This window comes from Callithrix jacchus, chromosome 2 (assembly GCF_049354715.1).
Source record: "Callithrix jacchus isolate 240 chromosome 2, calJac240_pri, whole genome shotgun sequence".
Taxonomy (NCBI): Eukaryota; Metazoa; Chordata; class Mammalia; order Primates; family Cebidae; genus Callithrix; species Callithrix jacchus.
In genome coordinates, this window is record NC_133503.1 from 153,065,967 (window position 1) to 153,089,270 (window position 23,304).

A 23,304-nucleotide genomic window follows, 5' to 3' on the forward strand; every position below is an offset into this window, starting at 1 on the left:
GTCCCGGCTCCGCGGGAGCTCGCCGGAGGGGAGTTGCCGCTTCTGAAAGAAAGAATTAGTTCCAACTTGGGTTTCTGGTGCCTGAAGGGGACGCAGGCGAGAGGGTTTACTGTCTGTCATTCGCACTGCCCTTTGCAGCGAGCGTCGGGGGACCCGGGCGCGGACCAGCCTCCCACCGACGCGCAGGTGGCGCCCGGGACCGTCTTGCTTGCAGCAAACCGAAAGCAAGTAAACGTTCAACAGACAGGCTGCTGTGGAGCAGGAAAATAAAGTTTTGTTTTTGTTTTCTTTTGAAAAGAAAACATTCCTTCTCTGTTGTCCCACCCGTATCCCTGTGCTACGAATAACAAAACTTCAAAGTTTTCTGTAATATCTTACATCCTGAAGCTGTTGATTAGGGATAGCTACCCCCTGCCGGCACCAAGTCCCCACAGCCTCAGAAACCGTGGGGGCGAGGAAAGGAGGCGAGTGTCCCCTTCGAGCTGGAGTTTTTCTTTGGCTGACTTTGGGAAACACAGTCCTGTGCAGGATTTCATGGAGCGCGATTGGGGAGGGAACCAGCGCTGTGTCTGGAAGTCACCCTCGGCCAGCTCCTGGCCCTCCCCGAATCCGATGCTTCACGCCGCACGTCCTTCTTCCCCGCAGGGTCGGGCCACCAGCCGGGTTCCCTCTGTCCCCACCCCTGCAGGGCCCGGCTGCCCCTCGCGGCGTTCTGAGTCCACCTACTCCCTGTGCTCCTACGTGAGAAGGTGCTTTGGGATGGAAAAAGCAACATTTACAGGTTACTGATTTTCGACTTTTTGTCAACCGAGGAGAGCTTTTGTGTTGTGTTAATTTCTTCCTTCCTTTCCTTTCTTCCAGCCGGTTTGTTTAGTATTCGGAATCTCCCAAAACCCAGGAGCAGCGTCTATACATTTACTTTGTGAAACCTGATTAAGGAGAGGGGAGGCTTGGGGAGGGGTGCGGATTCTTACGGAGATAATCTTGTCAGTCTTCACATATTTAGACAAAAGCCTGAACTATTTACAGAATAATTCCATTGACTTCTTAAGACTAGGTAAAATGAAAGCCCCTTTGCCAGATACGTTAACGGCGTAACCAGGTTAGCCTAGAAGGGTTTTTAAAAGTCCAGATTTCATATCAGCTCAATGTTTTGAAAACTGCTCTAACGTCTCCCATTAGATAGTTTAAATCGTTACACCCAACGATGCAAATTTTGAAAGTTCAGATAAATCTGTTAAAAATTAAGTCTACATTTAGGCTGTAATTATATGCTCTTTTAATGGCAGTCAAATGTATCATCCAAACCAAACAGTAGTTATTTCCCAGGTCTTCCCGGATTGCCACACCCACCAAATCCTAAACTGAAAGGGATCAACTTTCCTTGTTCCTATTTTGATCTAAAGACTTTTTAAAATTTGCACACACATATTCAGGTACCTGTAAGTGAGAAAGGTAAGTGGAAGACTTTAGCCAGAGTAGCAAAGTAAAAACGAGATTCCAGCAAAACTTTGATTTTTGACTCTGTTTGTACAGTGGTTAAAACTGGGGATCAAAGTGAGAGGACTACCCAGTGCAACACTATCAACTAGCTACAATTCTCTGACTTCCTCCATTCACCACATATTGCCGTGGAAAAACCTAAGTGTTGGTCTTTCCCCATAGTTGTTGGTGTTTTGAATCATATATTTTTTTTAATTGTTTATGTAAATATTCAGGTTGTCATTATGCATCTGCATATGGACACACTGATTTCTTAAAGAGAATCAAAGGACGTGCTTAACTGAAAAAGGGTGTTCTCCTTCTGCCATATGTTAATGGAAGTTTTGAGGAGCATTTAGCTGTATGGGATTGCTACCAAAGTTTCTGAGTCTTAAGCGTGATTAAGACTCTAGCTCTGGTTTTGGTGCTGTTCAATCCTGCTTTGTGTTACTGAAGAGAGGTGGATGTCAAGTATCAAGTATTATTGGCTCTGAATTGTCTAAATATGATTTCTTTAATGACATACAGGAGATTTGTATTCCTTCCAAGGTTGTTTCCAGACGGAAAGCTCCAGTTCCTATTTCCAAGCTCTTTATTTCTATCCTCACTGGGATATAAACTTTGCAATTATTTCACACCTGCAATTTCATGACAATTTCAGTAACCTTTGCAATGATTTCACACCTGCAATTTCGTGACAATTTCAGTAACCTTTTTACTGGTGCATTACAGATCACTGCCTCCACATAGTGCTTCTGGGAACTGCCTACGTCACACTTCAGCTCCTACACCATATTGACGTTGAGGATCTGCTTTGACACTGGGCATTTCCTCGCTGTGCATATATCACAAATATTAGAATGAGCAGACATAATATACATTAGGAGAAATATTTCAGCCTGTACATCATTCATCATAACTTTATTAAGCACCTACTGTGCACATGCAGGAATTTTTCTCCTCTGAGGATATTGTTTGTTGTTTTCCATTTCTACAAAAATGAATAAATAAAATATTCCAATCTACAAATATTATTTGTGTGGTTATTTATCAGGCTGATTGGTAGAATTTCAGATCTATCACTATATTAATCTATTCACACATTCATAGCTGTTTGTGAGATCTATATCTTAGATAAACATAAAATAATCATGTAACCTTGAGAATAGGATAAAAGCTGGTGTTCTTTCAAGCTTATAAATATTTATCATGGAATACTTGCAGGAGTCCTGGGGCTATAATTTGATTCTGCATGCCCTTTCCAGACAGCACACTTCCTAGGTGTTTTCAGATGTTCTAAGTCAGAAAATTCTGTCAGCAGTGGGATAACTGGCCCCTTACAAGGGCACTGAAAATGATGTTATAGTAGAAGGACTCTTAACCAGCCTCTGTTTGGCTGACTCATCCAGTAAGATACCAGCCATTACTGTGTGGTGTACAACATGCAGAGGGATAACACAGCGCAATAAGTACTCAGGCCAGCGGCTGGTGTGCACCTGCATACTTCTGTTCCCCGTAGGTGAGTTATGGGTCCCATGAGAATCCATTGTACTTGTTCCCAAACTTGATTCCACCTGTTACAATGTTCCTTGTGAAATTTAATTAAATATGACACAATTGATTATTAAATTAATAAAACATGAGTATGTGTGTGCAAAAAGAAAGTTGTTCCAGTGAAAATGAAGTGAAATGCTTTGAGAGGAAATGAAATTGTGGATCAAAGTGAGGCAGTACCCAATGCAACAGTATTAACTAGTTACGTACAATTCTGTAACTTCTTCCCATATCACCACGGGGAAACCTAAGTGCTGGTCTTTCCAATAGTTTTTAATGCTTTGAGTCATTTTTATTTTAATCACCTATGCGAATATTCAAGTTGTTGTTATGCATTTGCATTGGGACATACTGATTTTTAAGAGAAAAATAATCAAAGGACATGTTTAACTGAAAAGGGTGTTCTTCCTTTACCATATGTTAATAGGAAGTCTTTGAGGTAAGGCACTGAAAAAAATCTGTCAGGTTAGTTGTGGATATGACCACTGTGAAAGATTGGGAAGAAAGCATTCAAGCCTAGAATTTGCTTTGCAGCTATGTATCAGTACTCACTTTGCTTTAAAGAAAGTAAAACTGAAATTGTTGACAGTGCGAAAGATACATGGAACTCTATAAACGATGGGCCCACATTCTAAAGACTAAGGCTCTACAACCAAAAAACCCCCAAACCAACCAAAACAAAATACTGTTGTTTATATTTTATTTTTATTTTATATTTTATTTTTATTTATATTATATTTTATTTTATTTTACTAAGGTAAAATACTTAAGAGATATATGTGATTTCCTTTAATTAATAAACTTTCTAAAAATTTTGCATAGCTTTGCATGTTCCTAAAATCAAAAACTAAATTTCGTAATAAACAATGAAAAGTACTTGAATTGGGATTTTATATTTAAGAATACAACTACAACTTATTAAATTTAATCTGCCTGAGAGTTAGCAAAATTCTTCTCACTTTACAATCCTGCACTGATTCTTTGAATTCTTTGAATGGCCATCGTGGTTGCTGTTTTTTGATGCATGCTGAGATATTCTCTTTCCATTTGACCTTTGTGGCTTAGTCAGGGCTATCATCTTTGCAAAAAGTATTTGAAGGGTTCGTACATTTCCCAAGGTCCTCCTGTAATCCTCAATTACTTTCTTTAGACTAGTGTCCTTGTCAGTTTTTTCTTCCTTTTACCGACTTCCTGGTCCAACTCTGCTGAATCCTGCATTCACAAGGCTTTGCATGTGACCTGAGCAGTTCAGGACCACTTTCATTGGCTGTGTTCACTTCTGAATCCTTTGCAACATTTGCACCTTCACTTTGCAATTGGTTTCCATTGTTTTGGGGCCAAAGCTGCCATAAAGAGGTATAAAAAGTTGCATGGGGTTGGGTATGTGGCTCACGCCTGTAATCCCAGCATTTTAGAAGGCCAAGACAGGAGGATTGCTTGAGGCCTGGAGTTTGAGGCCAGCCTGGGTGACATAGTGAGAACTTCATCTCTACAAAAATTAAAAAAAAAATTTAACTGGGCATGGTGGCACATACCTATAGTCCCAGCTACTCGGGAGGCTGAAATGGGAAGATGGATTATGCCCAGGAGATTGAGACTGCAATGAGCCATAATCACAAACCCTGCACTTCCAGCCTGGGCCACAGAGCAACACTATGTCTCTAAAAAATAACTAATAAATAAAAATTTTCAAAAATTGTCGTGCACTAGAGGAATGCTGTCTAACAAAATATGATGCAAGCCACGTACATAATTTTAAATTTTCTAGTAGACACATGAGAAACCAGGTGAAACTAATTTCAATAATTTGTTTTATTCTATGTAACATATCCAAAAATTATTTTCATGGGTAATCAATCAATGTCTAATTATTACGAATGAAATAGTTTCTCTTTTATGGTGCTAGATTTTGAAATCTGGTGTGTATTTTCCACTTGCAGAACATTTCTAACATCTTAATCCAGACTAGCCACATTTCAAGTGCTCAAAGGCCACAGGTAGCTAGCATATTGGACAATGCAGAGCTAGAACTATAGTACCTAAAACCAATGAGTTTTATGGATTTTTAAATGCTTCATTAGGTCAGAATTAGTATATAAGAAATATAATCCACATGTGTATGTTTAGGAAATAAAGAAAAACACAATGGATGTAAATTATAGCCATACGCTGCATAATGATGTTTCGGTCCATGAAGGACCACATATATGATGGGGTCCCAGAGGATTATAATGCCATATTTTTACTGTACATTTGCTGTGTTTACATAAGTTTGGATACACAAATACCTACCATTGTGTTACACTGCCTGCAGTATTCAGTATAATCACATGCTATATAGGTTTGTAGCCTAGGAGCAATAGGCTATATATACCATATAGCTTATGTGTGTAGTAGACTATACTATCTAGATTTGTGTACATACACTCTGTGATGTTCACAAAATCACCTAATGATGCATTTCTCAGAATGTATCAAATGCATCCCGGTCATTAAGTGATGCATGACTGTAGCAACACATAACTAAGAAAATTAGTCTTTTCACCTCTAGTAGTTACCTTTCCACATAAATTTTAGCCATCATTGTTGGAGTTACCTTTCTCAACTACAGTTCTGATTCTGTCCTCTCTCCTCAAACCCTTTAATGGTTCCACATTTCATAGAGTATGGGATCCACGTTCTTTGATTCATTGAACAAACATCAAATGCATTACCTCCTATGTGCTAGACACTGTGCATACCCTAGAGATCAAAGTAGGTATCATTCCTACCCTCATAGAACTCCCAGTCTATCACCTCCCTTACTTTTTACTATTGACAGTTCAGTTATCACCATAGTACATCCTGTCCTGAGGCCCGGGCTCCAGACACAAATATCTGCTCCCCTTAGTTAGGACTATATCGTGCTCTCTTTCCTCTTCTCCTGAAAAACACTTCCTTAAGCCAGGCACGGTGGCTCATGCCTGTAATCCCAGCACTTTGGGAGGCCAAGGCGGGTGAATCACGAGGTCAAGAGATTGAGACCATCCTGGTCAACATGATGAAACCCCGTCTCTACTAAAAATAAAAAAAAATTAGCTGGGCATGGTGGCGCATGCCTGTAATCCCAGCTACTCAGGAGGCTGAGGCAGGAGAATTGCCTGAACCCAGGAGGCGGAGGTTGCAGTGAGCCGAGATCACGCCATTGCACGCCAGCCTGGGTAACAAGAGCGAAAATCTGTCTCAAAAAAAAAAAACAAAAACCAACCACTTCCTTAAATCCATTCACCTGTAAAACCCTCACTACCACCACCCCTGGGCTAACTCCTTTCCTAACCTTTGCAGGTCCAGGGTGATAATATGGATGGAAGCCCCTTACAACATTTTTAATGATTTAAAAGTTAAAATGTAAGCCAACAGTAAGTAAAATATGTTCTAAGTTCCTACTTTGATAAGTATACTTTTATGAAGATAAAATTGAATATTATATGTAAAGTTGTGGCTTTTATATGACTGCTATGACAAAAAATCAAAGACAGTTATGTTTAATTGCAGCACATTGATGGGCTGACAATGTTTGGATAAGGAATAAAGACACACGTAATTTGCAAATATTTTTATGAAATTAATTTTCTAGCTTTAATTTCAACTAAATTATTAATTCTGTTGTTTATAATAAGATATTTCACAGAATTTGCGGTCAGTCACTTGAAACAATCCAATGATTTATTATTATCAAAAGCCAAGAATCAATTCAAAATACAAATTTGACAAACATCAAAATTTTAAATAAAAATGATTCAAATAAAGTTGAACTTTAAAAACTTGCAAATTTGATTATTAGCAAATATTTTATTAAAATAAAACTATTTGAACTTCTAGCATTCAAGATCGACATCATTGCTAATGGATGGACAGCATACTTTAAATGTTTTGTCAAATCTATATAAATACAAATCTAAGTCACACGTATTTCTGAGCATTGCAAAATATTCCTTAGTGTTTGTGCACAAATGTCTTTAATATTGCTCATATATTGTGAGCAGTTAGGGATCCATGAAATGGAACTCAAAGGGAAATGAGAACAGGGACTCTCAGACAACCAGGATGTGCCGTGTTATTCAGGAATCCACTGCATTTCTGTTATGTGAGGGGAGAGATTTGACAAGTTAGTGCATTTGTCTCTGCTCTTACTGAACGCTTCTACCAGTGAGGTCCTCCCTGTGTCCAAAGTGATGTTGTTTCCAACATCAGTGGCAGCATCAACATTTACAAAACTTCTTGACATTTGAAGGCCCCGGGGAAAGGCACATGAAGCTGTGCTTCCCTGGGGCTCAATGGTGTTGTTCGCCAGAGCAGATGTTTGCGGAGCCACCACTGTGCATTAGATCCCAGTGATCAGGGCAGCTGTGTGTTCTTGAGTCCATTTCTTTTTATGAATTTGTGACACAAAATCTAAAACACAGGGCCAGAGGTAGTCCCCTGCTCAGGTCCAAGGCAAGTACTTGCTAAGCACCTGCTAAGGGGCTGGCCCTATTCTGGGAGAAATAAGAGGTGCTGGGAGTGGAGAAAACAAGACACAGTGCTCTTTTCCTCTGGAAATTTACAAAGCCTGCTTTGCATTGGAGCCATTTGTGTCTGTGTGCACGTTTTCCACTTCCTATGAGACCCTGGAGCAGAGACTATTTCGTTTTCATCATCTCACCTCCCAGGGTCCCATAAAAAGCTGTACATCTCACAATGCCTTAGTGAACTAATAAAACTGTACTGTATTATGTAGGGTCGATTAGTCTGCTCTAACAAGTAGATCTAAATATGCAACGGCTCAAGACAAAGGAATTATATTCCTGGGTGAGAACTTGAGTTGTCTAGGGGACTGTCCTCCATCCAGTCATTCAGGAACCCTTTTGCTCTGTTGCTTTGCCATCCTCTGGGCCATGATAGCCACCCAAGTGCCTTGCATGCAGTAGATGCTCAGTGAACAGGAGTTGATTTAGATGGTTAAAAACTTCAACTGTCTAAGAGTTCTTAGGATTTGACCTTTAATCACAAAACTCCCTCCCTAACAGGGAGTTCCCCTTCCTTGAAATGAAACCACCTCATCTGTGAATTTAATTGTGCATTCATTTTAGAAAAAGGTAAGAAGTTATCTCTCTATATATATTCTAATCACTGAGTCTCTTACTGGGAGCAATTGGCAGGGATGGGGGATCAGGGAAACTGGGAATCTAAAAGGCAGAAAAATAGAATGGCAGAAAAGAAGCAGAAAGTTTTGCAATGAAGACTCAGGAAAGTTTAAGGAAAATGAGGGGTAGTAAACTCAGGCCTTAGAAGTGCACTTCAGGGGCCTGTGTGAGGAGAAGGGATTGTTGGTAGAGTGAGGGAGGAGGTGGAACCCTGAGAAGCAGACTGTGGAGGTCATGCAATCGAAAGGCATTGAATATCTGGATAGAAGTCCATGAAAGGAAAGAAAAATGTCTCTAGGTGTGTGTACCACCTGCAACACAAAACTTACCTCAAAGGTTTGGAGAAGAGGATCCTGGAAGTTTCTGGAGAGCAAAAGATGTTTAAAATGATCATTAAATCTAAACATGTATTAAACATTTACTATGCACCAATACAGTGATAAGTGCTTCACTTATGTTAACTTATTTAATCTACACAATAACCCTGTGAGGTAGGCACTGTCGTCATCTCCACTTTCCAGATGAAGAAACTGAAGCAGAGAGGTTAAGTAACTTAACCAAGACTATTCAGAAGCAGCGGGGGTGAGATTTGAACTTAGATACTCTGGGCCCACTGCCCATTCTTTTAACCTCAAAGCTGCAATGTGTATCCATTATGATAATGTAATATATGTAAAATATTTTTGTTGTTTTTCTATGGTTAGTTGCTGTTTTCTTAGTGTGAAACATATTTACGAGATCTTTCAGTGTTCTTGTTTCAATACAGCTCTCATTTTCTAATGCCTTAGGCTTCTCAAGTGAAAGTCTTACCATGAAGATCCTCACCAGTACACACCCCTTTGAATGGAGAAAGGGATACCACACTCTGCATTTTTTTTAACCTAAAGTGCCAAGCTGTTTCAAATCTTATTTTTGAAAATTCTTTGTAAACTAGACAACAAATTTACCTTTTATTGCTATAGATATTAAATTCATTATACAAAGAAATGGAAAACAACAGCATCCTAAAGACTCTATGGGAAACTGCAATAGCAAGGGTTAGCTGCCAATCAGAGTCCTTCTCCCCATCCATTGCCACACAGCTGTATTGGGGAAGTACTTGCCTAGCCAGTGACTAAGTTTTCCAGCCTGCCTTGCAGCTAGGTATGGCCGTGTGACTAGTTCTCATCAACAACATGTGATCCACAGATTTCAAGAAATGGCACAGCTGAATGCAGATGGCTATCATGGCCCAGAGGATGGCAAAGCAACAGAGCAAAAGGGTTACTGAATGACTGGATGGAGGACAGTCCCCTAGATAACTCAAGTTCTCACCCAGGAATATAATTCCTTCGTCTTGAGCCATTGCATATTTAGATCTACTTGTTAGAGCAGACTAATCGACCCTAAGTAATACAGTACAGTTTTATTAGTTCACTAAGGCATTGTGAGATGTACAGCTTTTTATAGGAGGAACAGTGTAACACAGACCAGAAGACTCTGCTATCAGCCAGGTCTCTGTTTAAATCTCAACTTGTCCATGGCTGTGTGATCTTTGGCAAGCTGTACACACTTTAATCATCATTAATATAGTGATATAGTATTCACTGTTGGGGCCTCACCCTTTTCCTCTCACCTTACCACTACTTTGGTGCACGTAAGCCAGATTTCAACGACAGCACTTGTATCTGTCTGACCTGTGAAGCTCAATTTGTGGAGTATATAGCTGGCTGGAAGTGGCTCTGCTCCTGATCCTAAGCAGTCCTTAGCCAATGACGTGAGTTGCAGATGGTGTGCTGGAGGTGGCTTGCATCAACTTGAGAGCCTAGATACCTCTTCTCAACTCTAAGTTCAGTGATATCACATTGGTAGCTTCAAATTGGCCATAATGGGAGCATTTACACCAAAGAAATTGGCAAATGCTACAAATCAAAGCTCTCTCATTCTCCCAGAGCTGGCTGCTAAACACTGACCAACCTATTAACTCTCTTGCCCTCTGGGTAGGATAACTCAGGTATGTTCTACAATGATTTCTGGATTTTGTTTTCCAGAAGGGTTAAGCTCTAATAGCTCACAGTAGTAGGCAGTTTGGAAAAACACCTTTATTGGGCGCCTTTTCTGTCTCACTTTTCCACTCCCTTGTAGTGTTTCCTTCGCCTCCTGAATAAACTAATTAAATTAGAATCCCATCTGAAGGTCCTCTTTTGGAGGAACTCAAAGTAGGACAGGGGATAGCAATAAATAAAGTTGAAATTATCTAAAATGCATAGAATTTAGTAGGTTCCAGATACTTCTCAAAAGAAGACATTTATGTAGCCAACAAATATATGAAAAAAAGCTCATTGTCAGTGGTCATTAGAGAAATGCAAGTCAAAACCACATTGAGATACCATCTCAAGCCAGCTACAAGGGTGATTATTAAACAATTGGGAGATGGGGAGAGATCCAAGATGGCCGGTCACTAGCAGCTCAGGCTTGTAGCTCCCAGTGAAAATGCAGAGAACAAGAGGACGCCACACTTTCAGATGAATTTCTGTTGCTCACGGACCAGGAGATTCGCAGCGGAGGATCCCCACGGGTTGCTGGCAAGACTCTTGTGGCCTGCGTGGCAGTTTTGCTGGCGCCCCAGAGTGGTGGTTCTCGGTGCAAAGTAAACGGGACTGGGTCCTCTTTTGGTTGACATTTGGAGCTCTGGGAAGGCAGAGCCACCTATTCAGCTGATTAAAGAAGGGATTCAGGAGGGAAGCCAAATGGGAGACTCCTGGGCAGAAAAGCACCAAGAATCTTGACACTGCTGTTTTGGCCTGTGCAGTGGGTTGCTCAGATTCTGGCACTGGGAATCAGCAAGTTGGACGTCCACTCAGAGATCTAATTTGAAAGTTGGTAGTTACAAAGACGACTGGTGGATAAATTTACAATGATGGGAAGAAACCAGCGTAAAAAGGCTGAGAATACTCAAAATCAGAATGCCTCTCCTTCTATAGAGGATCACAGTTCCTCATCAACAAGGGAACAAGGCCTGATGGAGAATGAGTGCATTTCAATAACAGAATTAGGCTTCAGAAGGTGGATAATAAGAAATTTCTGTGAGTTAAAAGAACATGTTCTAGCCCAATGTAAAGAAACTAAGAACCTTGAAAAAAGGTTTGATGAAATCCTAATGAGAATAGACAATTTAGAGAGGAATATAAGTGAATTTAATGGAACTGAAGAATACAATATGAGAACTCTGCGAAGTATGTACAGGTTTTAACACTCGAATTGATCAAGCAGAAGAAGGGATATCAGAGGTCGAAGACCAACTTAGTGAAATGAAACAAGAAGATAAGATTAGAGAATAAAAAGTAAAAAGGAATGAGCAAAGTCTCCAAGATATATGGGACTATGTGAAAAGACCTAATTTACATTTGATAGGTGTACCTGAATGTCATGAAGAGAATGAATCCAAGCTGGAAAATATTCTTCAGGATATTATTCAGAAAAACTTTCCTAACCTAGTAAGGCAGGACAATACTCAACTCCAGGTAATACAGAGAACACCACAAAGATAATCCTCAAGTAGAGCAACCCCAAGACACATAATTGTTAGATTCACCAGGGTTGAAATAAAGGAGAAAATTCTAAGGGCAGCTAGAGAGAAAGGTCAGGTTATCCATAAAGGGAAGCCTATCAGACTTACAGCAGATCTCTCAGCAGAAACCCTACAAACTAGAAGAGAGTGGGGGTCAATATTCAATATCCTCAAAGAAAAGAATTTTCAACCCAGAATCTCATATCCAGCCAAACTAAGCTTTAAAAATGAGGGAAAAATAAAATTTTTCACAAACAAGCAAGCACTCAGATTTCATCACCACCAGGCCTGCTTTACAAGAGTTTCTGAAAGAAGCACTACACACAAAAAGGAACAACCAGTACTAGTCATCCCAAAAACTTACCAAAAGGTAAAGAGTATCTCCATAATGAAGAATCTATATCAACTAATGGGCAAAATAGCCAGCTAGCATTAAATGACAATATTAAACTCACAAATATTAATATGAATCCTAATTTAAATGGATTAAATGCCCAAATCAAAGACACAGACACACAAACTGAATAAAAAGTCAAAATACATTGGCACTCTGTATCCAGATCTATCTCATAAGCAAGGACACACAAAGACTCAAAACAAAAGGTTGGAGGAAGACTCACCAATCAAATGGAGAGGGAAAAAAAAAAACAAAACAGAAGTTGTAACTTTCATCTCTGACAAAATAGACTTTAATAGTAACGAAGACTAAAAGAAACAAAGAAGGACATTACATAATTATAAAAAGATCAATGCAACAATAGGAGTCAATGATCATAAATATATATGTACCCAATATAGGAGCACCCAGATACCTAAGACAAGTTTTCAATGACTTATAAAGAGACTTGGACTCTGCACAATAATAGCGGGAGACTTTGACACCACATTGTTAATATTCGAAGGATCAACGAGATAGAATATTAACAGGGACATTTATGATTTGAACTCAGACCTGGAACAAGTAAACTCAGTGAATATTTATAGAATTCTTCAACCCAGGTCCACAGAACATATATATTTTTTAGTATCACATTACACCTATTTTGAAAGTGACCACATAAATGGAAGCAAATCACTCTTCAGCATTTGTATAGCATTTCACAGATTTAAATGAAACATTGGTTGGCTGTTTGTTTGTTATTTTCTTTCTTTATTCCTGTCTCCGCTGTTAAACACAATTATTGGCATAAAAGAGGTTTTTAATACCTGCTGTTCTCTCTCCCCCTTTTCTCTTTCTTTCAAAAAAAAAAAAAAAAGAACTTTAAAAGGCCTGGACATGGATGAGCATATCACACTTATCTTTCCCAGACAATTAGTTTGAAATACTAACAACAAAATATGATCTGCAAAGTAAGTTTTAAAAGGTCCAGAAAGATTTTTCTTCTTCTGATGGCTTTCTAAGGTCATCTTATGCATCACACTCTTTGAAATAAATGTGTGGTTGCTCCCCTAGCTATTTTAACATGCACAGTTAACAAGGCCTGGCATTTTTGTCTGCTTATGAGATCATCTGACTATGCTCAAGCCACCAACAGGTCATCCCAGGGTAATTCTGTGGATGGAGACCCCATCTTCATCCCACGTGTAAGCTTGTTCCTTGAAAGGTACTGTCTGAAACAGACCTACTTTTTGATTGTATTCAAATTCTCGAATTCAAGTCTATTCTATTGTAGGCTAATACATTTCCATACATTCAACACCGGTGAGACAGAGCAAGCTATATGGGAATACCGTCCGGCTGTTGGGCACTAACAGAAAAAAAAAAAAAAATCAGGAGACAACAGATGCTGGAGAGGACGTAGAGAAATAGGAATGCTTTTACACTGTTGGTGGGAGTGTAAGTTAGTTCAACCATTGTGGAAGACAGTGTGGTGATTCCTCAGGGTTCTAGAACTGGAATTTGACCCAGCAATCCCATTACTGGGTGTGTACCCAAAGGATTATAAGTCATTCTATCACAAAGACACATGCACACGTATGTTTATTGTGGCACTGTTCACAATAGCAAAGACTGGGAACCAACCCAAATGCCCATGAATGATGGACTGGATAAAGAAAATGCAACACATAGACACCTTGGAATACCATGCAGCCAAAAAAAGGATGATTTCGTGTCTTTTGCAGGGACATGGATAAAGCTGGAAACCATCATTCTTAGTAAACTGACGCAAGAACAGAAACTCAAACACCGCATGTTCTCACTTGTAAGTCGATGTTGAGTGATGAGAACACATGGACACAGGGAGGAGTATGGGGTTAGGGGAGGGATAGCAGGGGGTAGGGGGATAGGGGAGGGATAGCTTTAGGAGAAATACCTAATGTAGATGATGGGGTGATGGATGCAACAAACCTTCGTGGCATGTGTATACCTATGTAACAAACCTGCACATTGTGCACATGGACCCCAGAACTCAATGTATAACAACAACAATAATAATAAAGAATTTAGTAGGTTCCTAGCAAATGTTAGCGATTCCCTAGCTGAAGTAATATATGGCTGAAAGAAACTCAGCAGAGTTATTATAGGTTAACTAACCATAAAAGGATTTAAATTTTGCATTTAAAAGTCACTTGTCCTAAATATATGAATCACCTTTAATGACTTTTAACTTTCATTGTTTTAAATAGTTTTATTATAATACATAAAAACTATACATGTAAAAACTTAAGGTAAATCTCTAACATATTCAAAGAGATGAAGTTAACTCTGGAATGTAGTCTTGTGAGACCTAGATCTCCAAGCTCCCTTATGCTGGTGGGTACAGGCTTCTAAAAACTTCAAGATCTCTGACACTTTTATTAATTGTTTTTTATGTCTGTTTGTTTGTTTTGAGACAGCGTCTCACTGTGTCACCCAGGCTAGAATGCAGTGGGAGGATTTTGGCTCACTGCAATCTCTGCCTCCTGAGTTCAAGCTCTTCTCATGCCTCAGCCTCCCATGTAGTTGGGATTACAAGCATGCACCACCACACCCAGCTAATTTTTGTATGTTTAGTAGAGATGGGGTTTTACCATGTTGGCCAAGCTGGTCTTAAACTCCTGATCTCAAGTGATCTGCCGCCTCAGCCTCCCAAAGTGCTGGGATTACAGGCCTGAGCCACTGCACCCAACGTATTTATTGGTCTTGATTTTGTATTAGCAACTCTCAGTTTTGTTTTGTGTAGTTTAGATACTCATGCTGACCTCATATGTTATGTCACTTTTGAACTAGGATCCCAGTATTCCGGTCATAAATTGCAGTTTGGGACACTTCAGAAGGCTCTCTCTGGAGCTCACCATTATAATGTTTCCTGCAAATATATCAGGTCTCTGAATATTTTTTAAAGAATAGTTCTTTGTGATGTCTTTATAGTGAAATTATAACATTTTTTATTTCAGTAGTAAATGTGGTTTATAAGACACCATCAAGGAGGATGTTTTGGGAAAGCCAAATTATCAATTTCTGATTTAGCAGGAAAGTACCTGCCAGTTCTTTTAGCAGGAAAAGTAAGAGCCACCAGTTCCAGGCCAGGGCTACCCCCGTCTGTGTCACAGGTGGCGAGTCTCTCCATTACTTATCTTCACTGAGTCTTGGTGTCTCCATTTTCTTTCTTTCTTTATATATATATATATATATGATTGCTCTTTAGATTCTGGGGTACATGTGCAAAACATGCAGGATTGTTGCATAGGTATATACATGGCAATGTGGTTTGCTGCCTCCATCCTCCCGTCACCTATATCTGGCATTTCTCCCCCTGTTATTCCTCCCCAACATCCCTACCTCCCCACCCCCTGCTGTACCTCTCCCATTTCCCCCCAACAGACCCTAGTGTGTGATGCTCCCCTCCCTGTGTCCACGAGTTCCCATTGTTCAACACCCGCCTATGAGTGAGAACATGCGGTGTTTGATTTTCTGTTCTTGTTTCAGTTTGCTGAGAATAATGGTTTCTAGATTCATCCATGTCCCTATAAAGGACACAAACTCATCATTTTGTATGGCTGCATAGTATTCCATGGTGTATATGTGCCACATTTGCCTTGTTTAGTCTATCATTGATGGGCATTTGGGTTGGTTCCAGGTCCTTGCTATTGTGAACAGTGCTGCAATGAATGTATATGTGCATGTGTCTTTATAAAAGAATGATTTATAATCCTTTGGATATATACCCAGTAATGGGATTGCTGGGTCAAATGGAATTTCTGTTTCTAGGTCCTTGAGGAATCGCCACACTGTCTTCCACAATGGTTGAACTAATTTACACTCCCACCAACAGTGTAGAAGTGTTCATATTTCTCCACATTCTCTCCAGCATCTGTTGTCTCCAGATTTTTTAATGATTGCCATTCTAACTGGCGTGAGATGGTATCTCAATGTGGTTTTGATTTGCATTTCTCTAATGAACAGTGATGATGAGCATTTTGTCATAAGTTTTTTGGCCTCATAAATATCTTCTTTTGATATGTGTCTGTTCATGTCCTTTGCCTACTTTTGAATGGGTTTGTTTGCTTTTTTTTTCTTGTCAATCTGTTTTAGTTCTTTGTAGATTCTGGATATTAGCCCTTTGTCAGATGGGTAGATTGCAAACATTTTTTCCCGTTCTTTTGGTTGCCAGTTCACTCTAATGACTGTTTCCTTTGCTGTACAGAAGCTCTGGAGTTTAAATAGATCCCATTTGTCTATTTTGGCTTCTGTTGCCATTGCTTTTGGTGTTTTAGTCATGAAGTCCTTGCCTATGCTCATGTCCTGGATGGTTTTGCCTAGGTTTTCTTCTAGGGTTTTTAAGGTGTTAGGCCATATGTTTAAGTCTTTAATCCATCTGGAGTTAATTTTAATGTAAGGTGTCAGGAAGGGGTCCAGTTTCTGCTTTCTGCACATAGCCAGCCAGTTTTCCCAACACCATTTATTAAACAGGGAATCCTTTCCCCATTGCTTGCTTTTGTCAGGTTTGTCAAAGATCAGATGGTTGTAAATGTGTGGTGTTGACTCCAAGACCTCTGTTCTGTTCCATTGGTCTATATCTATGTTTTGGTACCAGTACCATGCTGTTTTGATTACTGTAGCCTTGTAGTATGAACTTGGGTAGCATGATGCCTCCAGCTTTGTTCCTTTTGCTCAGAATTGACTTGGCTATGCAGGTTCTCTTTTGTTTCCATATGAAGTTTAGGGTGTTTTTTTTCACTTCTGTGAAGGTCATTGGTAGCTTGATGGGGATAGCATTGAATCTATAAATTACTTTGGGCAGTATGGCCATTTTCACAATATTGATTCTTCCTAACTATAAGCATGGAATGTTTTTCCATCTGTTTGTGTTCTCTCTTATTTCCTTGAGCAGTGGTTTGTAGTTCTCCCTGAAGAGGTCCTTTACATTCTTGGTTAGTTGTATTCCTAGGTATTTTATTCTCTTTGTAGCAATTGTGAATGGCAGTTTGTTCTTGATTTGGCTCTATGTCTGTTATTGGTGAATAGGAATGCTTGTGATTTCTGCACATTGATTTTGTATCCTGAGACTTTGCTGAAGTTGCTTATCAGTTTCAGGAGATTTTGGGCTGAGATGATGGGGTCTTCTAAATATACAATCATGTCGTCTGCAAATAGAGACAATTTGACTTGTTCCTTTCCTAATTGAATACCCTTTATTTCTTTTTCTTGCCTGATTGCTCTGGCTAGAACTTCTAATACTATATTGAATAGGAGTGGTGAGAGAGGGCATCCTTGTCTAGTGCCAGATTTCAAAGGGAATGTTTCCAGTTTTTGCCCATTCAGTATGATATTGGCTGTGGGTTTGTCATAAATAGCTTTTATCAGTTTGAGATATATTCCATTGATACCTACTTTATTCAGAGTTTTTAGCATAAAGGATGTTGAATTTTGTTGAAGGCCTTCTCTGCATCTGTTGAGATAATCATGTGGTTTTTGTCCTTCATTCTGTTTATGTGGTGGATATGTTTATAGACTTACATATGTTGAACCAGCCTTGCATCCCCGGGATGAAGCCTACATGTTCATGATGGATAAGGTTTTTGATGTGCTGTTGCAATCAGTTTGCCAGTATTTTGTTGAAGATTTTTGCATCTATGTTCATCATGGATATTGGCCTGAAGTTTTCGTTTTTTGTTGTCTTTGCCGGGTTTTGATATCAGGATGCTGTTGGTCTCATAACATGATTTACGAAGGATTCCCTCTTTTTGGATTGTTTGGAATAGTTTCAGAAGGAGTGATACCAGCTCCTCTTTATATGTCTGGTAGAATTGGGCTATGAACCCATCTGGACCTGGGCTTTTTTTGATTGGTAGGCTATTAATTGCTGCCTCAACTTTAGCCCTTGTTATTTGTCTATACAGGGTTTTGACTTCTTCATGGTTTAGGCTTGGGAAGGTGCAAGTGTCCAGGAATTTATCCATTTCTTCCAGGTTTACTGATTCGTGTGCATAGAGTTGTTTGTAGTAATCTCTGATGGTAGTTTGTATTTCTGTGGAATTTGTGGTGATATCCCCTTTATCTTTTTTTATTGCTTTTTGATTGTTCTCCCTTTTCTTTTTTATTAATCCAGCTGGTGGTCTGTCCATTTTGTTGATCTTTTCAAAAAACCAACTCCTGGATTTGTTGAGTTTTTGAAGGGTTTTTTTGTGTCTCTATCTCTTTCAGTTCTGCTCTGATCTTAGTTATTTCTTGTCTTCTGCTGGCTTTTGAGTTTTTTTGATTTTGTTCCTCTAGCTCTTTCAATTTTGTTGATAGGATGTCGATTTTAGACCTTTCCTTGCTTCTCATGTGGGCATTTATTGCTATAAATTTTTTTCTCAACACTGCTTTAAATGTGTCCCAGAGATTCTAGTACATTGTGTCTTCATTCTCATTGGTTTTGAAGAACACCTTTATTTCTGCCTTCATTTCATTGTTTATCCAGTCAACCTTCAAGAGCCAGTTGTTCAGCTTCCATGAAGTTGTCCAGTTCTGAGTTAGTTTCTTAATTTTGAGTTCTAATTTGATTGCACTGTGGTCTGAGAGACTGCTTGTTATGATTTCCATTCTTTTGCATTTGCTAAGGAGTGATTTACTTCCAATTATGTGGTCAATTTTAGAGTAGGTGCAATGTGGTGCTGAGAAGAATGTATATTCTGTGGATTTGGGGTGGAGAGTTCTGTATATGTCTATTAGGTTTGCTTGGTCCAGATCTGAGTTAAAGTCCTGGATATCCTTGTTAATTTTCTGTCTCGCTGATCTGTCTAATATAGACAGTGGAGGGTTAAGGTCTCCCACTGTTATTATGTGGGAGTCTAAGTCTCTTCGTAGGTCATTAAGAACTTGCTTTATGTATCTGGGTGCTCCTGTATTGGGTGCACATATATTTAGGATTGTTAGCTCTTCTTGTTGTATCGATCCTTTTACCATTATGTAATGTCCTTCTTTGTCTCCTTTGATCTTTGTTGATTTAAAGTTTATTTTATCAGAGACCAGGATTGCAACTCCTGCTTTTTTTTTTTTTTTTTTTTTGCTCTCGATTTGCTTGGTAAATCTTCCTCCATCCCTTTGTTTTGAGGTTATGTATGTCCTTGCATGTGAGATGGGTTTCCTGGATACAGCACACTGATGGGTTTTGACTTTTTATCCAATTTGCCAGTCTGTGTCTTTTGATTGAGGCATTTAGCCCATTTACATTTAAGGTTAAAATTGTTATGTATGAATTTGATCCTGCCATTTTGATGCTAGCTGGTTGTTTTGCCCATTAGTTGGCACAGTTTCTTCATTGTGTCAATGCTTTTTACCATTTGGTACGTTTTTGGAGTGGCTGGTACTGGTTGTTCCTTTCTATGTGTAGCGCTTCTTTCAGGAGCTCTTGTAAGGCAGGCCTGGTGGTGACAGAATCTCTCAGCAATTCTGTCATAAAGGATTGTTCATAAAGGATTTTATTTCTCCTTTGCTTATGAAGCTTAGTTTGGCTCGATATGAAATTCTAGGTTGAAAGTTCTTTTCTTTAAGGATGTTGAATATTGGCCCCCACTCTCTTCTTGCTTGTAGGATTTATGCTGAGAGATCTGCTATGAGTCTGATGGGCTTCCCTTTGTGGGTAATCCAACCTTTCTCTCTGGCTGCCCTTAGCATTTTTTCCTTCATTTCAACTCTGGTCAATCTGATGATTATGTGCCTTGAGGTTGCTCTTCTTGAGGAATATCTTTGTGGTGTTCTCTGTATTTTCTGGACTTGAATAGTGGCCTGCCTTGCTAGGTATGGGAAGTTCTCCTGGCTAATGTCCTGAAGAGTGTTTTCCAGCTTGGATTCATTCTCTCTGCCACATTCAGGTACACCTATCAAATGTAGATTGGGTCTTTTCACATAATCCATATTTCTTGGAGGCTTTGTTCATTTCTTTTCACACTTTTTTCTCTAATCTTGTCTTCTTATTTTATTTCATTGAGTTGATCTTCCATCTCTGATATCCTTTCTTCTGCTTGGTTAATTCAGCTATTGAAATTTGTGTATGCTTCGCAAAGTTCTTGTGTTGTGTTTTTCAGCTCCATTAAGTCATTTATATTCTTCTCTAAGCTGTTTATTCTCATTAGCATTTCATCAACCTTTTTTCAAGGTTCTTAGTTTCTTTGCATTGGGTTAGAACATGTTCTTTTAGCTCAGAGAAGTTTGTTATTATCCACCTTCTGAGGCCTGTTTCTGTCAATTCATCAGACTCATTCTCCATCCAGCTTTGTTCCTTTGCTGGTGAGGAGTTGTGATCCCTGGAGGAGGAGAGGTGTTCTGGTTTTGGGTGTTTTCATCCTTTTTGCACTACTTTCTTCCCATCTTTGTAGTTGGTGATTTCGGATGGGGTCTCTGAGTGGATGTCCTTTTTGTTGATGATGAAGTTATTTCTTTCTGCTTTTTAGTTTTCCTTTTAACAGTCAGGCCCCTCTGCTGTAGGACTGCTGAGGTCCACTCCAGACCCTGCTTGCCTGGGGATCACCTGCAGTGGCTGCAGGACAATAAGGGTTGCTGCCAGTTTCTTCTTCTGTTATCTTTGTCCCACAAGGGTACCTGCCAGATGTCAGCCTGAGCTCTCCTTTATGAGGTGACTCTTTGGATATACGGGGGTCAGGGAGCTGCTTGAGGAGACAGTCTGTCCCTTATAGGAGCTCAAATGCTGAGCCGTGAGCTCTGTTGTTCTGTTCAGAGCTGCTGGGCCGGTACATTTAAGTCTGCTGCAGTGGAACTCATAACTGCCTTTTTTCCCAGGTGCTCTGTCCTGGGAAGGTAGGGCTTTATTTATAAGTTCCTGACATTCTGCTGCCTTTTTCAGAGCTGCCTTGCCCAGCAAGGAGGTAGCCTAGTCACAGTCTGCCAGCAGAGGCAGTGCTGAGGTGCCATGTCCTCTGCCCAGCTGCTGTGTGAACTTCCTTGTGGTTTTGTTTATAGAGGTATAGTTAGAACTGCCTTAGTAATGGTCTGCCTCTGTAATGGCGGGCTGCCTCGTTAATGGCAGACTGCCTCAGTAATAGTGGATTGCCTCAGTAATGGCGGACTGCCTCGGTAATGGCTGATGCCCTTCCGCCAACAGAGCTGGACCGTCCCAGGTCCAGCTGCACTTGCTGTGAAACTCTCAATCCACAGCGGTTCAGATTACCGGTGTTTGGGGGGGTGGGACCCGCCAAGCCAGATCACCTGGCTCCCTGTTTTAGCCCCCTTTTTTTCAGTTGAATGGGCGGTTCTGTCTCCCAGGCATTCCAGGTGCCAGTTGAAATGGCTGTCCTGATTTGTGTGAGTTTTTGCATGGAGACCCACTGCACTGCTGAAACAGCCATGCTGGAAACTCGTAGTGCTTTTCAGCCCAGGAATCTCCTGGTCTGTGGACAGTAATAACTCACTTGCAAATGTGGTGTTCACTCACCCTCTGCATTGTTCTTACTGGGAACTGCACTCCAGAGCTGTTCCTATTTAGCCATCTTGGAGTTAGAGTCTGTGTCTCCATTTTCTAAGTCACGATATTCCTCTTGGTGATACTTAGTACCTAGTCCAGCTCTATCCACTTATGAAAGTCTGTCACATATAGACAAAGGCCCCAATTCAAATAATATCCATCATTTCCTGGTTCTGTCTTACCATTTCAAGAGCTATAAGGTAGTAGTAAAAGGCTGCTGGTATGTTGGTTCCTTGCCATCATATTTGTGGTGTGAAAATCAGAAAGTAATACCTTCATCTGGGGCAGGAGGGTCAAAGAGGCAATGAAGTGCTGGTTTTAATATTTTTTTGTTTTAATTTTAAGAGAAACTACTGATTTTTTATTGTGGTTTACTTATGATTTATAAAAGTGTGATTTCTCTTTAACTTATTAATAATCACACATGCAAGTTAAAACAGTGAAATTTATTTTCCGACAGACTGAAAACATTTTAAAAAGCAGATAATGTCTGGTATTGCTGAGGACAAAAAGAAACAGTCACCATTGGTAGGAGTTCAATCTGTGCCCCTTGAAAGCAGATTCTGAAATGGGGAAACAGGAGTGAGAGAGGCACAAAGCCAGGCCTGGGGGGCCTTAGCCAGTTGATTTCCACCGTTGTGGACAGTTGGGGCTCAGTCCTTTGGGCCCTTCTGGGGAGCTGTGTGGAAGGTGCCTTGCATTACACCTTCCACACAGAGATGTGGGAGAGGGTAGGGTAGCATTTACCCACCAACTCATGTCTTCACTAGACAAGTGCTGGGCCAAGAGGTGTTACCCTTCCACATTTCAAGTTTTGTGCCTGTGCAGAAGGTAATCGGCTTGCCACCAGCACCCCCTCACTGGGGCAGAAGTGAGGGGTAACAGGGTGGGGCTGGAGTGAGATGCTGTGGGGCCATAGAGAGCTGTAGCCAGAGAAGAAGTAAAAGGTAGACCAAGATGTGAGCTGCTAAGCTCAAAAAAACAAAATGAAAACAACTGATGAGATGAGAGAATCTTGGTGTTTAGCCGTAGTTTAGTACTGCTCTGCACATCCTAAGACGATTCTTATCATTGATTTCCATCTCAAATTACAAAGAAAAATAATTTCTAAGATGAAAAACGAAGTGTCATTGTAGCAAAAGCTCTAAAACACAGGAAATCTCTGCAGAGAGCCTCCCCCTTCACAAATATTTATTGGCAATTGTGGGACCCATCTGTTGCTTCAGATGATTTAGTGGGCAGAGAATCTGCTGGGCCAACTGTAGGAGAACATAGTAATCTGTGGAAGCTGAGACAGAAGCTCTTCCCTCTGTTTTGTGGACTACAGAGCAAGTCATATCACATCCCAGTCTGAGAGAGGCAAAATAAACTAAGAATGATTTTTCTTTGTGGAGTGCTTCAAATGCTGGTAAAATCACAAGGCTACCTTCTTTATTTGTAAAGATATTCGTATCAAATACATGAGTATTGTTGTTAGCTCATTAGTATATGTGAAACCATTGGTATGCTAACTCATTTAAAGGGAAGAAACCATGGATTAGGCAAAGTAAGACCACAGAAATATAATTGTTATTTTAAATCACTTTTGATATCTCAGAAGTTCCCAAAATTTTGTCTTAATGATTCACTTTCTCCTTTAGCAGTAGGATACTGACAAAACGAGTAA